The sequence below is a fragment of the Ovis aries genome, chromosome 2 (genome assembly GCF_016772045.2).
Source record: "Ovis aries strain OAR_USU_Benz2616 breed Rambouillet chromosome 2, ARS-UI_Ramb_v3.0, whole genome shotgun sequence".
In the NCBI taxonomy this organism is placed as follows: domain Eukaryota; kingdom Metazoa; phylum Chordata; class Mammalia; order Artiodactyla; family Bovidae; genus Ovis; species Ovis aries.
The window spans coordinates 69,467,119-69,484,325 of record NC_056055.1 but is presented as its reverse complement, the minus strand read 5'-3'; positions in this window follow the sequence as shown (position 1 = coordinate 69,484,325).

Sequence of the window (17,207 nt, the reverse complement as noted above, 5' to 3'; positions counted from 1 at the left end):
CTTCAGAGTGATAAAGACAAGTAAAGTAGGGTTTAGTCCCTCATGGTTTCCATTCTCAGTTATTTGCAAAGCCCATGGGGTGATCCCATTGCTCTTTCCTTGGCTGATACTCCTAAAGAATCAAACCCATGTTTTTCCTCATCTTGTCAAGAGCTATATCCATCACAGATTATGAAAGTGCAAGATCCAGGAAAAAGAACTCAGCGGGGAAGAGAGCCAGGCTGCTGCCAGCTGCATTCAACACCCAAGCAGCAGAAGGGTGCCATCTTGCTCCTTTGTGTGCTGTGCTTAGTCACTCAGTTGTGTCCAATTCTTTGCAACCCCATGGACTGCAGCCTGCAAGCCTCCTCTGTCCATGGGGATTCTCCAGGCAAGAATACTGGAGTGGGTTGCCATGCCCTCCTCCAGGGGATCTTCCCTACCCAGGGATAGCATTGCAGGTGGATCCTGTACTGTCTGAGCCACCAGGGAAGACTTCACTCCCTCAAATGTCATCTGTTGCCTGTTGGATCTCTTCCCTACAGTTTCAAATATCTTCCAGCTATGATTTGTGGATTATACCACAAATCATATAATATTGATATGTACAGTTAGAAGAATAAAAAGTAAATACCTATTTACCCAACATGTGGCTTAAGAACATACCTGTAACTTGAAAACTCCCTCCTAATAGCATTCTCCTTGCCTATACGACCCTTCTGCCTCACAGAGGTAACAACCACTCAGAAATTTTTAACAATTGTTTTTTTTGTTTGTTTTTCTTTAAGACTTTACTATGAATGATGTATGTCTAAACAAATGTATTGCTCACTTCTACCTAATTTTGAACTTTATATAAATGAATCATACTGAACATAGTCTTCTATGACTTCTAAAGAAGTAAAATTATTTTTCCAAGATTCATCTCTCTTGATATGTATAGCTGTAGTCCATTTCTTTTTACTGCTGTATAGTTACTATTCCATTAAATAATTCTGTTTTTGTTCTGCCAAAATGTTTCCAGTCTTTTTTTGTTGTTTGTTTGCTTGGGTTTTAAAAAATTGCATCAATGAACAGTCATTAAGCTGTCTCCTGAGCTTTCTAAATGCTTTCCTTTAGAAATATGGAAAATGAGGGTTCACAGCATATTCAGTTACATTATCAGTACAGTTCTATATGCCCTGACTTTGTTCTGAACTTCCCATCTGGTCTTTCATTAATGCCTGCAACAATATCATCATCTTTATTACCACAGATTTATTAAAATTCATGCTAGGGCAAGTCTTGTTCTTTCTCAAGTCCCTGTCTTGCCCTTCTTCAGGAGTATTTTTATTCTTCAGGAGCCCTTTGCTCACCCAAATAAAGTTTATAGTCTCTTGACTAATCATACTTAAATATTTGGATGCTAATCATGATTACTAATAATCTATGAATAAATTTGAAGAGGACTGACATATTTCTATTCAACTATATGAAACACCTCGCCTTTTATTTAGAACTTTAATACCTTGTATTAGCACCATCACTGGGGAAGGAAATGGCAACCCACTCCAGTGTTCTTGCCTGGAGAATCCCAGGGATGGCGGAGCCTGGTGGGCTGCCGTCTATGGGGTCACACAGAGTCGGACATGACTGAAGCGACTTAGCAGCAGCAGCGCCATCATTTCCTGGGTGAAGGACTTACATTTCATTTTCATTGATCCCTGTGTACTTTATAATTCTACAGTTACTGTAAATACAAAATTATTTCAAATTACATGTCTAACTGATTGTCGATGGTTTATGGAATTCAACTGACTCCGGAATATCAGTGTAATATGCAGCAACCTAAGTGTACCTATTAAACCTAATAACATACTCAAAAACACTTTTGCATTTTATACAATTATTTCAGGAAGTGGTTAGAACAAATATCCCCATTCTGCTCTCATCTCAGAGGGAAAGTTTTCAACCTTCTACCATTAATTATGCCTTCTGACTTAAGCTCCTGTTGTTGCCCTTGATCAGATTCAGAAAGTTTCCTCTATTTCTAGTTTGCTAAGAGGTTTCTTTCTTTTTTTTTTATTTTTACTTTATTTTACTTTACAATACTGTATTGGTTTTGCCATACATTGACATGAATCCACCAATAATTCTGTTAGCCAAACGGGGTTGTTAATACTGAAACCTAGAATTTAAAAAAGACATCAACTTAGACATCCAGTCACAAAAAAATGCATCTCAACAGCATGCCCTTCCCACAAGAGAGGCCTCTCCTCGGTATTTGGCATTGGAGCAGAGAACTCATGCCCTCTCTGGAATGGCATAGCCCTAAATGAAAGGAGGGTGAAGCTTCGACAAGTGTGACCAGTGGTTTTCGAAACTTACCAATCAGGTGAATCAACTTATCTCCCCTAAGGCAGAATGAGTAAAGGGCCCCCAACAGAGATCCTTCCACCAAAAGGTTTAAAAAAAAAGTGAGAGAGGGACTTCCCTGGTGGTCCAGTGGCTAAGCCTGCGCTCCTAAGGAAGGAGGCTGGGGTTCAGATTCTTTTCACTGTATTGTAACCCTCGCTGGGTTGTGAGCCTGGGCAGCCTTACCAGAGTCAGTCCTATTTATTGCTTATCCTACTAGGTTTCCTTCAAAGAGACCAACCATAGTCATCCATGTCTTGAACCTGTCTATACACAGCAGATGACTCCAGACGACTTTGGCAAAAGAAAACCAGAAACAAATTGGTTAACATGATAAAATAATTAAACCAAAGGCTTGGTAGAAAATGAATATCTGAAGTCACTGATTTTTCAGATGTCTTCCGTACTCTTTGTTTTTCCCTCTGATTCAATTTAAGCCAAGTACTTCTGCTCTATGTTGTTGGCAACAGCAAAAAAAAATAAAAAATAAAATTTTGCAGCATGATTGTGTGGTGGTGATAATCACTGCTGCTCTCTTACACCATTTGCTGTGCTCCTCTTCCTGGGCCTCAGGAGCTTGACCACTGGACTGCATCCTTGGGTTCCCTGTCCTCTATCTTCTGGCTGAGTTTGGCCAAAAAAGGCACTAGCAGGAAATCAGAGAAAAAAAAAAAAAAAGGTCGGGGGGATGGGAGGGATGTGGCTGAGGTGCGATACTGATCCACTCACTCCTTCCCAGGCAACCACTGCAAAGTGACAACTCTCTACCAAAGGCGGCTCCTGAACATGGCCCTTTTCCTACAGCTCTCTCCTCCCCCTCCCCATCTTCATCCGCTCCTCCTCTACTTCATCTTCCTCCTCTACCTCCTCCTTCCTCTTTCTCTCTCCCTCGCTCCCTCTCTCCCTCTGGGTTCCAGTAACCAACAAGCCCTTTTTACTCTCCAGGCTTAGGAATGGGAATTACTTCCCATTGTCAATAGTCTCAAGACATGACACCATCATTTCTGGCTTTCACAAAATTTTGCCTTCCCTTTTGTAAATAGGCCATACTTTTTAGTCCCTTCTCGAATTCTCCAATTTGAGTGTTTCACTTTTCTTTTCTTCTCAGACTCTTAGCAAATACGTTTAATGTCAATAGAAGAGGTCCGAGGATTTAATGATGACTACAGCTTGATAATACTGTATTGTAGAATAGAAATTTGCTAAGAGAACAAAATTTCAGCATTCTCCACCTCCCCACCCCACCCCCAAAAAAGGAAAGTCCACAGAAGGTATAACTTAATTTTCATGTAGGGAATTTAATTCTATTTCTAAATGTCCAAGGTCACTGTTCTCTACCAATAATGTGTGACTCTTCTCAACATCACGTCAATCACTGAAGTGTCACCCTTATGGCCCAAACATAGAAGCTTGTGAGACACAGACACCTGGACTGACCAATATTGTTCCACTCAACCTCATTTTCTATGTAGAGTATAATTGGCTAGTATATCAATTAATTTAAAATAATCTGCTCTTGCCTAAGTTTTTAAAGAATATCATTTAAGAAAAGATTTTAAAAGCACAAAACCTTAAGCTTACAACACCAAAAGCTTGATCCAATCCTCCTTGATATCAAAGAGATGGCCTTTTTCCAACCGGAAATAAGCTGTTTTCACTTTTCTGAAAGGCAGTGTTTCATCATGAAGTTGATTACCAGAATAAATAACTGATTATTGGATAATCAGTCATGACTGTAGCAGATTTGCAGTTCATTTCCAAAATGAACTTTAAGCTTCAAGGGGATTGTGTCCTACCTTCCAGATCAGATTTGCACATTTTTTAAATGGCAAAAATGGTTAATTACATTGATTTTCTAAGACAGTATCACCACAAGATATTACCCACACAGGCACAGTTATTATTTTTAAAAACTTTCAGCTATTGTGCAGTCGTTGCTAGCCAGAAAAAAATGTATAGAGTGTTGCTTTGTGGCAATACTAATGTCAGAGCCAGCAGACTTTGAAGGGAGCATGAAAGGACTGCATAAGGATTCTAATATTTGAGCCCAGCAGGAGAATGTTACAGCCGCTCCTATAGTGCTCGCTCAAGATGTGATGGGATTCCTTGCATTTCCTGATGTAAATGCAACCTCCTCCAACTTCAAACATCCTGGAATACTTAAGCATTAAGAAAGCTCCCACCTTGGCCTTACATGAGTGTGACTTAACACACCACCTCACTTTGCCACAAGGCCTTTCCTTCTGGCCCACTGCTTACCAGAAAGGACAGAATCTGAGCTACTTGGGTTAGGCTCACAGCCAAATTCCTAAGTTCATTAAGAACCAACCTAAAATGAGGGTCACAAGTGAGTTCCAGAGACTGAAAACCTCAAGAAATAGATAGGGCCTCCAACTGTCTTATGATGAAAACATTCCCAAATCCCATCTTCTCCTGTGGGTCTCAGAATAGCCAAGTCAGGTGGGTGACTCAGTCTGGTCTGCTCAGCCTCTACTTATATGCTCAGAAGGCAAGGTGCAGACACTACTGCGTGCAGAGCTCAAAGGCCAAGGAACAACCATGGCACAAGGCTCCCTGGTAACTGAAATAAAAATGAATACTTGCTCAAAGTCTAAAAGTCCGAGGGAAAATCCGTCAAGCAGGATCCTGTCCCTATTCAGGACTTGTTTGTATATTTTATACCTCAAAGAATTAGAAGCTATCATCCTATGATGCATCTTATCAACTCTAGGCATTAATCTTCCCATGGCTTTTCAGTGACTTTCTATATAACTAATGCACTCTTGTTAGTTGTTAGCTTGCCTGAGAGAGACAGGATAATTTGGAGTCTCTGAAGTCTTAAAAGCAAGCATTCACCAAATTTTTCCCACTTGCTTGAACATATTTACCATTTTTTTCTTCTTTCCTTCTAAGTGTAACATTCCACAGACCCCATCAACACTGTTCTCCACACACGTGGCTTAGTTGTGGAAAGGAAGAAAGTGGCCTGGGACAGAAAGAGTGAACGGACTGAGCCCTGGCCTGTTTTTATTTATGAACCCCCCACCCCCCGCCACCCCGCAGTGAGCCGACCGACTTCTAGAGGCATCAATCTGCTTGAATTAATGTGCTGCTACCCAAAATCTGAATGTGGAACTTAAAGCACTCGCATTTGGGGGAGAAAACACCATGTGTGTCTGGGGATGTGCTGGAGATTGACAGGGAAGCCAAGGCTGTCATGTGGCTTACTTTACAGAGCATATCTGGATGCTATAAATCACCATCTGTACACATGTTACTTAGAATATCTGTACAGGGGGGAATGCAAGCATTATTACAATATTAGAACAATCTCCCCTTTCAGGGTATTTTTACACCTAGCTTACTGAATTAATTAAATATAAATTATTTTTCATGTCTGGTAGTTGTTTGACTTCAGTTCTAAAATTACTGTTATTTGTAGACATTGATGTATTCTTAGAAAGCTTAACAAAATTAACAGAAATTTTCTTAGAATTAACATGATTTTTAAGTGTCTAACACAAAATAGATATGTAAGATTTAATGGCTCTCCTACCTAGCAGAAAAAGGCAGGGAAAATAAAAGGAAAGTTGAGTCAATCCACTGATATATTAATAATAATATATACTTCAGAATAACTTTAGTGAGAAATATGAATAACCTTATGAAGAAAACTACAAACTTTATTGAGGAGCATTAAAATTTTTTGACCAGATGAAAACATATACCACATAATTAGATGGGAAGAATGGAATACTCTAACAAAGTCAAAAGTACCAAATTAATGTGACTGTTTAATGCAATTCTAACCAAAATATCAATTTATTTTTGTAAGTTAATAAAATCTCATTAAAGTTCATCTGAAAGATAAAATAGGTAAGAATAACTAAGAACTGAAAGAGCAATGCAATGTACACCGTAGTAGTTAAAAATAACACAGCAAAAAATAATTATGGCAAGAGCACAAGAATATAAAAATAATCAGATAAAACCGAATACACAACAGAAACTGATCCTACTAATCTGTAATTTTTAAAATGCAAAATCAATATGTGATGAAGGTTTCATCACTAATCAGTGGTGAAAGGTGCTGGAACACCTGGTTTGGTCACTTGGGGTCACCCAGTCTGGTACACATTCTCCTTATAATCTGATCATGTCCCACACTGTAAGGACTGCCTTGCCAAAATAATTTCCATAAAAACTCCTTCCCCAGTCAGATGCAGCCACATGAGACTTTTCCTCACAAGTGAGTGGGGAAACCAGCTCTAAGTGTGGCCTGGCCTCCGTTTTGCTGGTCCAGGTGGTGACAGAGGCAGCAAGTAGATGCCTCGCCTGGCCAAATCTCATGGCGCAGCTCTGGGTGTTACTGCTAGCACCCAGCCCTGAGCCCAGAAATTCTCTGAGCCATCTAAACCCCTCAGAATGTTCCACATCTGCTTAAGCTAGACAGTGAATTCTGTTATTTACAAGTAAGGTACTCATAAACATTGGTTACTGATTTAAAGTAAAAGCATATTTAAATCCTCACCTCACACCACATGCTAATGCAGATCAAGTGACAAATACGCTTTTAAATCAAACCATTTTAAAAATCTAGAAAAAAATATTGGCGAACTTTGGATGGAAGACCCTCTAAAGCAAAGTAAAAAAGAAAACAAGACAAATATATTTTAGCAGTCAAAATGATACATTTCTGTACCTTGGAGGTAGGTACAATAAGGCTGAAAATAAGCATTTTTTGCTTTTATATTTTTTATAAAGCTCATTAATAATTAAATAAATTCAGTGAAAATAGAATATTTTCACCTATCAAATTACCAAAGGTTTAATTAGTAATGACATGACTCAATTCCAACAACAATTTACTCACTTAACTGGTGGCAAGGTAAACTGGCGCAAGTTTTCTGGAATATAATTTTACAATATGTATACTAAGGGTCTTTAAACTATGTTCTACAGAAAACTAGTAGCTGTACTTGTAGGAATTGGTCTAACGAAGTAATTTATACTTTCCTGTATTACTTCCATAAGCAGAAAAACAAAGGTATAACAAAACTACTAAAAAAAAGTTTTAGTGGAAGAGGCTACAAGTAAATTTTCCAGCAGGACAGTTTTCATACAATACTCTCACTTGGAATATGTAGAATTACATGTGAATGAATCAAAACAAAGAAGGGCATATTTAGCCTACAAGTCATAAGACTATAGAAGCAAGGTAACTCTGTCCTCCAGGCACATCAGGAGGGAAATCAGGAGAGGTGATCACATGATCACATTCACTCTCAGAAGCTGAAGAAAGGGAGGACACATCTAGAGGCTCACCTGCCTCTGTAACCCAGGCACATACAGGGGATAAAACAGGGAAGGGTTTAAAGGACTCACAAGATTTCCTTCCTGGGCTAAGATGGGTATGTCTCAGCAATACTCTAGGGAAAGTGAAAGATGATCGTTGAGGAAAGGTTTTCTCTTTTCTAGAATAACGGTCTTGACAATGCCAAAGTTATCTATTCCTGTCCAAAATCAAGACCACAAACCCTCCCTGGAAGCTAACGGCTGAGACCAGGGAACAAACAATGGTCCCTCATCTGAATTTTCAGTAATATTGGTGGCATAATCTCTTATATATGGAAGTTAGCTCAGAATCTAGATACTTGAATTTTGGATGATTATTCAAAGGCATTTAGTAAGTTATTAATTATATTCCCCACTTATAACTCACTCATAGCTGTTTTTAAGTATCACCTTCAATATAAGGTGCCTGAGACCTTTGGTTCCACTATTTTCAAGTGGCCACAAAACAAAAGCATGAAGCAGAAAACCCTATGAGGAAATGGTTCAAAGATGTAATAACAGAAGCGAGCTGTGGATGGAGCTTGGAGGTGGCTGCACTTGAAGGGGTGCCCCCTTGTTCCCTGAGGCTGCTCTCTGAAGAGAAGGCAGGTGCAGTACCCGTCTTTCTAATCATACCTACACTACCAGGAACAAATGTCAGGAACACCTGTAACATCCCTGGAGACGTAAAGGGCAGACTCAGGCAGTTCTCTTCACTCGTCCTGGCAATTCTAACTTTTCCAACTTTGAATCTGTCTAACTCTAGAAACATAAATGGAGACAGAATTATTAATTTTTAATGGAAGTCACCATGCCATGGGTGAGCAGGGAACCTGAGAGACAGCTCCCACATTCATGGAAGGCAGCAGCCCAAAGATGACCCACTCCAGATCCAGCAACACTGACAAAAATAACACTGCAGGATTCTTTCAAGACAGAAACAGCAACAATTTAAAACACCAGAACATGCCCAACGGCATAACTAGAAAATGATTGATCATATTCCTTGTGACTATCTCAGAAGGAGATTACAGAAATTAATTGAAGGTATACTCTATACTTTTTTTAAAGTTCATTTTAAAAGTTACCATATGACCCAGCAACCTCACTTGTGGGCATATATATCTGGAAAAGACAAAAATTTTAATTTGAAAAGATACATGTTCGGTGTTTGCAGCAGCATTATTTACAACAGCCAAGATATGGAAGCAATCTAAGTGTCCATCAGCAGATAAGTGGATAAAGAAGATGTGGTGCATACGGACACTGACACATGACTTGGCCAAAAAAATAAACAATGCCATCTGCAGCAACAGAGATGAACCTAGGGATTATCATACTAAGTGAAGTAACAGAGAAAGATGAGAAAATGCATGACAGTTTATATGAGGAATCTAAAAAATGAACTTACTTACAAAACAGAAACAGACTCACAGACGTAGAAAACAAGCTTATGTTTACCAAAGGGGGAAAGGAAAGGCCAGGGGGTACAAATAGGAATCTGATATTAACAGATATATGATATAGGTAAACAGCAAGGACCTATTATGCAGCACAGGGAAATGTATTTAACATCTTATAATAACCTATAATGGAAAAAATCTGAAAAAATAATAAATGTGTGTGTATGTCTATGTGTATATGTTTGTATAAAACCGAATGTATGTATAGCTGAATCAGTTAGCTATACACCTGAAATTAACACAAGATTGTAGATCAACTATACTTCAGTTTTTTAAAAATTAGTATGATTTATGAACATATGAAACAAAAAAATCTATCCCACATGTACACAATATAATCAATTATTTCCTCAATTCAGAAATGATCTTATATCAAGACTTCAATTTAACATGAGGTGGAAAGGTCCCTTCTTGAACTGCAAGCCTCATTCAAGGAAGATATATGTTTTCTAAGAACATGCAGGGCTGAAAACCAGAGAATGTCAAGATCTCTCTATTACTTCTCCTCCCACTTCCACCATGTTCCTCAGCAAGTTCTTCCCCAACCCTGCTCCCCTCCACAGGCCCCAGGCTGATGACATGGAAACTGGCCCTCATCATGACCAAAACAAAAGAACTCTGGGGTGAAGGAGACAATCTGTTTCCAAGGCCCTTTCTGGTACAGATGCTGCCTCAACCCAGGTGCCCCTTTCAGCTCTGAGAAACTAATGCTCTAGACTCCTGGTCACCTGGAGCCATTCCCCCAAGGCTCCTGTATTCTCTGTGTGCTAATGAGTCCACTAGTACGAACCATCAAGGCTTTCCCTACTAACACACACTGCTGCTGCTGCTGCTGCTGCTGCTGCTGCTGCTGCTGCTGCTGCTGCTGCTGCTGCTAAGTCGCTCAGTTGTGTCCGACTCTGTGCGACCCTATAGACAGCAGCCCACCAGGCTCCGCCGTCCCTGGGATTCTCCAGGCGAGAACACTGGAGTGGGCTGCCATTTCCTTCTCCAAACACACACACACAGCCACTGACAGTTGAAACTCTGGGAGGTCCCAGGCCCAGCGCATTTCCTGAGCCCACCAGGTAGAGACAAGGACATCCATATGCTTGCCTCCACTCTCATCTGATGGAACCAGGAACTAAATCAGTTGAATACAGCCAAGGAATCTAGTCGGCCTCTTTCTGAATCACAGCCTTCCCCATCTCTCATCATGCTGAAGCTCTCCAAGGGGTAAGTTTTGTGCTTTAGTTTCCCTGTTTAGCACTCATGCTGCCCAGTGGCACTGGGGCCATGCCCATCATACTGCAGGCCTGTAGTTTTGAATCACCTCTCCCTGTGAGCTGGATCTGGCTGCCTGTGACCAGGTCCAGACACAAAGAAACAAGTTACCTGACAATAGACAGCTGCCGTCTGGCTGGCTGGTTTTGCATGTATGCTAGTCAGTCTCTGTTTTCTCCTCAACTCCATTTACTCTCCACCCTGCAATGAATGGCTTGCTCTGTGCCCCAGAAGGCTGACTTCATGCATTCCCTCACTTCTGCCTTCAGATTGAGTTTCACTAATCAGAGGCACCAGAAAGAGATGAGAGGGAAGGAAAAGAGGGCAGGATATTCCTTCTACACTCCCTCTGCTGTTTGCATTCCTTGAAATTCACATGATGAAATGCTCATGTCCAATATGATAGTATCAGGAGATGGGGTCTTTGCTTACTAGAGTGGAACCCCCATGAATGGGATTAGTGCTCATATAAGAGACCCCAGGGAGCTCCCTTAACCCTTCCCCCACATGAGGACACACACAGAAAAAAGTCTGCAATACAGGAGAAAGTCCTCACCTGACCACACTGGCACCCTGATCTTAGACTTCCAACCTCCAGACCTGGGGAAAAACAAATTTCTGTTGTTTGGAAGCCACTCTGCCTCCATTATTTTGTTATAACAGCTTGAAGGGACTAAGACACCCTCCCTAATCTGTCTAGCAGTGGCTGTGGTCTTCTGTGATCACAATACTGGCCAACTGGCCAGGGAAACCCTATCCCACAGTTTCCACTCTCACCAGGCTGCAGAAACATCTGCCCCCAGCCTCGCTCCTTCAGGTTTAGCATAGTCAAGATCCACCTGTCACTAGCTCCTGAATACCTCATCAGCCATTGTTGGTTTGCTTACCCCTATCCACACCTTCCTAATTCATCCCTTCCTCATGGTGCCTTGAACCATCTGAACTGGACTGCAAGCACCGTAATTTCTATGTTCCATCATGTCCTTCCCACTTCCCCACTCCATCAGCCGTATTATCTACTCCCTACCTAAGCCAACTGTCTAGTGTGCAGGGCATTCCTGGCCTCTACATCCTACCACTTCTCCCAACCACACTAGTAAACCTGGGTGTTAGGCTCTACTCCATCCAGGACACTGCACTGAGGTCTCTCCATACTCCAACTATACAAGCAAGACACCCATGACTTTGCTGTCTACCTGGGCCATTTCTGACCTGTGATTGTCCCAATACATGTTCGTGAACACCCTGTTCCTGACTGCACTCACCATGAGAACAGTGGATGCACCTCACTCTGGGTTCTTCCCCTTGTATGAAGCCCAGCTCTACTCTGACTCTGAGTGTGTGTGTGTGTGTGTGTGTGTGTGTGTGTGTGTGCACACGCTCAGTTGCGTTTGACTCATTGAGACCCTATGGTCTACAGTCCATCAGGCTCCTCTGTCCATGGAATTTTCCAGGCAAGAAGACTGGTGTGGGTTCCCATTCCCTTCAGGAGATCTTACCAATCCAGTGATTGAACCCACATCTCTTACATCTCCTGCATTGGCAGGTGGATTCTTTACCACTGTGCCACCTGGGAAGCCCCTGACTACCAGCTTCCAAATGTTACTGGGGATCTAGGCTGCCCTCACATCTGCCCTTCCAGCCTGTAATTCTGCTCCGGCTAGCACCTCCAGCTTGTAATCCATTGCTGCACCAGCTCTGCCAGAGGATATAAGGAGATGAAAGCCAGAAGACCTCCCACTGAGTAATTATCTCTCCATTAAAAACACTCAAATTCTGGTAGATTTCTCCCCGATGAAACTGAGCTATATTTGGCCTCATGTGCAGAAGCATCATGGTCTTGAGTGACTCTGAAATAGCCGATGATAGTTATTCTTGGAATGCCATGCTCTTTGGAGTTAAAAACTTCCTATTCTTGCTACAGAGTTCTTCATGACTAACTGCTAAATGCCTCCCTTATCCAGTGTCTGACCTCAGTCTCTGAGAGACCCACTCCACTCTGGCAATATCTACCCCAGACTACAAGCAGAACACCCCTTCTCCTGCTCCCTGAGAGTCTTGTCTTTGCTTTCCAAAACACCACTCCCTTCCTTCCCAGCCTCCCAGCCCTCCCTCCCCAGAACACCATCCTTCCTGCTCAATAAATAATTCTTACATCTTCCTCCAAAATGCTTCCTCTTTCTCCCTTGCCACTTTCATTTACATACTGATGTCAGATAGGAGGTAGGGGTGATGACGGGTTAGAGCCTGGAGAGAAGATACATTATCTTCTTGGCATTTTACTAATAGGGTCTTTTTTTCTCCTCCTTTCAAAATTTGAAGGGAGCTACACAAGCTGGAACAAATTTCTTTCAAGCTCGTTTAGCCTTTCTTGTGCTTTTTCCATTATCATTTTATAGCGGAGATTTCAGTGAGGATTCACAGTGAGTCATTTTATGAGGCTGCTCCATCTGTGCCATCTGCAGGCGTGCCTTTCCCATCACTCCAGACATGACGCATCTCCTTATGGCAGCCCAGAGACCGGGTGGAGATTGCCAAGCCAGGTCACATGCCAGGAGTCCATCACTCATCGGAAGGGGGTGGGGAGGGTCTGCTTACAATTAGATGCAACTCCTGGTTCTGGATAATATGTCCCTCTGGCTTCAAATTCTTTCTTGCCAGCTCCCTGCTGAGCCCAGGAGGAGCCGAGGTCCTGCCTTCTTGGTTTCTTTCCTTCTCTGTCTCCCATCTCCATCTCTTTCCTCTCGCTTTGTCATTCTCCATCGTCCCCATCTGTCTCTTTCTCTTTTCATCATTTCATCACTCATTTTTCTTCTCTCTCTCCATTCTGTTCCCCTTCTCCATCTGCAACTCTTTCTATCTGTCCTCCACCTTCTCCTCATTTGGCTTTGTTCTTCATCTTTCTGCTCTTGTCTTTCCCTCTTTTCAGTCCTTCTGTATCTGGTCCTTTGAAAATAAAATTTTCATGTCACACTAACAGGGGCTATTGCTGTAATCACAGTGTAATCACAGAGCCTGGACATAGAACAAATTTTTTTTAATGTCCATCTCCAGAGGGAGAGAATGTCACATTTAACATGTTTTTAAGACTCCTTGGGCAACCCACTCCAGTACTCTTGCCTGGAAAATCCCATGGACGGAGGAGCCTGGAAGGCTGCAGTCCATGGGGTCGCTAAGGGTCAGACACGACTGAGCGACCTCACTTTCACTTTTCACTTTCATACATTGGAGAAGGAAATGGCAACCCACTCCAGTGTTCTTGCCTGGAGAATCCCAGGGACGGGGGAGCCTGGTGGGCTGCCATCTATGGGGTCGCAGAGAGTCGGACACGACTGAAGCGACTTAGCAGCAGTAGCAGCAGTAAGATTCCTTGGGGCTTATATATAATGCTAAATTGTTGGAGAAAATATACCTTTAGGGGTAAGGGTAGGGGTAGGAAAGTCATTTGTAAAATGAGGATTAGTGGGGAGCAGTGACCACTGAATGAGGAAGTAGGACTCCTCATAACAGGTATTTCAAAGCTATTATTCACTAATACAGCCAAAAATTAAATTTAGAATAGATTAAATTGTCCATCACCCTCCACTCTATTTCATTCATCATAAAACCTCATAACAAAAATGAGGAGCTTAAGCATTTAATGTCCCTGTAATTCACATTCGTTTGCATATAATTTACATCTTATTTGTGACAGCTACCTAAATATATACGTGAAAGTGAAGGTGTTAGTCTCTCAGTCATGTCCAACTCTTTATGATCCCCATGGACTATAGCCCATCAGGCTCCTCTGTGCTTGGAATTTTCCAGGCAAGAATACTGGAGAGAGTTGCCATTTCCTTCTCCAGGGGATCTTCCCCACTCAGGGATAGAACCCAGGTCTCCTGCATTGCAGGCAGATTCTTTACCACCTGAGATACCAGGGAAGCCCATGAAGACCTGCAAATCTTCAACACTGTCAATTCAATTTAAAGGATGATTAACACTAGGGGAAAAAAAAAAGGTCTATCTTTTAATAACTAGTAGAACTATCACTCCGTCAAACAGATAAATCTATTTCATGATTTTTTGGCATCTACCATGGTAAATCTTCTAAACACCAAGGGGATTCACTGTGGCATGGATACATTCATTCATTCATTTATAGTATTGCAGAGATACTCATGCAGGTTACATTTGAGACACCCAGTGAGTTATCAAATTCAAATCAATATGTGTTCAAATTTGTTTTTCTAGCTTACAAATTACATGGCAGCTACTTTGTCTCTAAAAGTCTCAATTTCCTCATCTCTAAAATGTTCACAATAACACTTAAAAAAAATCATGAAATATGCTCTCTATTCCAGTAGAACTTAATAGATTATGCCCAAATGCCTTTTCCTTGTCTTAATAAGCTACTGTATTCAGCATTTCTTCATCAACTCTGACATGGCAGGAAAACCATTTAAAGTGTAATGTAAGTCATAGTTTTGAATGCAGGTCCTGCATTCGAGTTAACAAGTACATACAACTCGCAGTCAAGTCCTATTGCTTCTCCAGTCTGCAGCTTCCGCAGCTTTCAAAAGCTAAAATATAACTGGAGGATTGAGGTGAACAATAGATATAAAAGTACATGTTACATAAATATATATTTTTTTCCAACACAGCTTTTGTAAACAATAGACTGTGAAAAAGCTGAGCTGCCTTGGGATAAGTATGGGGCTGAAAGAGGTTTGGTCTGTGAGCCACTTGGCCAAGGCAAGGGCACCACATCTGCCATCATCCACCAACTAAAAACTCCAGCAAGAAGGGGGATGGTTGAAATTCTGACAACTCAAGAATAAGAAGTAGAAAGTATACATTAATTCACAACAGAAAAAGAAGTGTAATTCATGGCAGAAAAAAAGAATACTTTAACATTTTTACCTATACATTAACACCACATTGTCACTTACGAAGTCTAATTTGCAATTTACTCCACGGCCTAGAAAAAGAATTGCGATGTAAGATGCCTGTGGAGTGCCATTCTCTTTGCCCAAAGATGGGTCGTGTCTATCAACAGCTTCTGATGTCACTGATCACAAGGGTTTGGTGATTCATCTGCTAGTTTTTTGGGAGGTAGATGAGTCACCTTACTGAAGCCCTTGTCTCTTCTCTCTTGGGAATTTTCAAAGGACTTGGGATGCAACAAATGCTTTCCTGGGCCCTGTGTGGTGAGTTTCCATTCTATCATCACTTGAGTATTCAAGATTCAACATAGATAGGCACCCAGTGTAGGAAACCAGAATATAGATTCATGGCTGCAGAGTCATCAGAAAGCAGAAAGCACAGCTCTTCCTGTCCTTTCTGTTGTATCCAAGTGGGAAGATTTGCTCCCTAAGCCCTTTTTCATCAGAAAGTAGATAACCAACTAAACGGAAAACTGCTCTCAGATGGCACCATTCAGGAGTGGAAGATAGGCATATTGGAATTCCAGGATCTGATCTATAACTCTCTGCATGATCTTTACAAGTCCCTTAACCTTCTGATCTCAGTGTTCTCATTTGTGAAATTACAGGATTCAGTGAAATGGTTTCTATCTAGGCCCATGACCCTATCCAGTAACTTTCAGGGTAAACTGGATTGGGCAAAGCTAAAATACTGATTTTTTTATTAAACTCATTACATTATTTACTCCAAGAGAAAGATTCCTCCTTTCTAAAAAGTAGAGTAAGAAAAATCAACTGTTGGCTCTGGAGATGTAACGTCATTTTGTTTTTCATATGTAGTCCACGGTGGACTTTAGGATCAGAATGGTGAGTGTAATCTTAAACCTGCAATTAAACATGGATTTAAAACACCCAGCCTATGGTCAGATCCAAGCAAATTTTATTTCTCCTTATATGACCTTTCCCAGGGTCTTCCATGTGCTGCTGAAATTGAAACAGTGAAAGCTGCTCAAATATCTGCGTCCAAAAGCACATCTTACCCATGTGATGCCAACAATAGCAAAAGAAATCCCAGTTTTAAGGCAGATGTTGCAGACACTCATTGCTTCTTTGCCTGCTGGCACAGGAACTGAGATCTGATACTTAGGGCTTCATTTTTCCTTTGCACAAGAAGAGTATTAGGTCCTTGCTAAGAAACAGCTCAGTTGATTTGTCTCCAGAATGACATGCATGATAAAGAGAAAAACAATCTAAGAGAGGGGAGTTTCTTCTTGTCTCATAGTCTTGGAGTACTTCTTTCTGCTCAACTTCATTTCCCTAAAGCTAGGGTAGGAGTGTAGAATGTGAGATTACTCAAAATCAGGGCCACTTTTGAAGACCCTATATTAAAAACTAAGCCCTTCCTGCTGTGCTGTGAGAGAAGAACACAGAGGGAAGAAATCCAGACAGGATTTTCTGATAGTTCCTGCACTGCAGTAAGAAGATAGTTCAATATCTGAATCTTTACATCAAAATTTTCAGTTAAATAGGATAACAAAGCACTGATGCCAGATTTCATAAAGCTTCTCATTTCTGGACTCAGATTTAGAGGCAAAGACCCACAGTGCTGATGAAACCAGTATCTAATAAATAATACAATTTTAATAAGAAACACTAGAGACCAATAGAAAAGAATCCAGCCTCTGGTTGCAAAGACACACAGCCCCAGGCCAGACACAATCATTTACAACAAGGGTAAAGAGGTCCAAGCTCTCCCAACACGTCTGATAAGGAAGCCCAGATCAGCTGATGAAAGATGCCAACTAACTAAGGGCTCCTCTCCTTGGCACTGAGCAGAATTTGAAGGGCTGCTTGTCATCTTCTTTGCAGC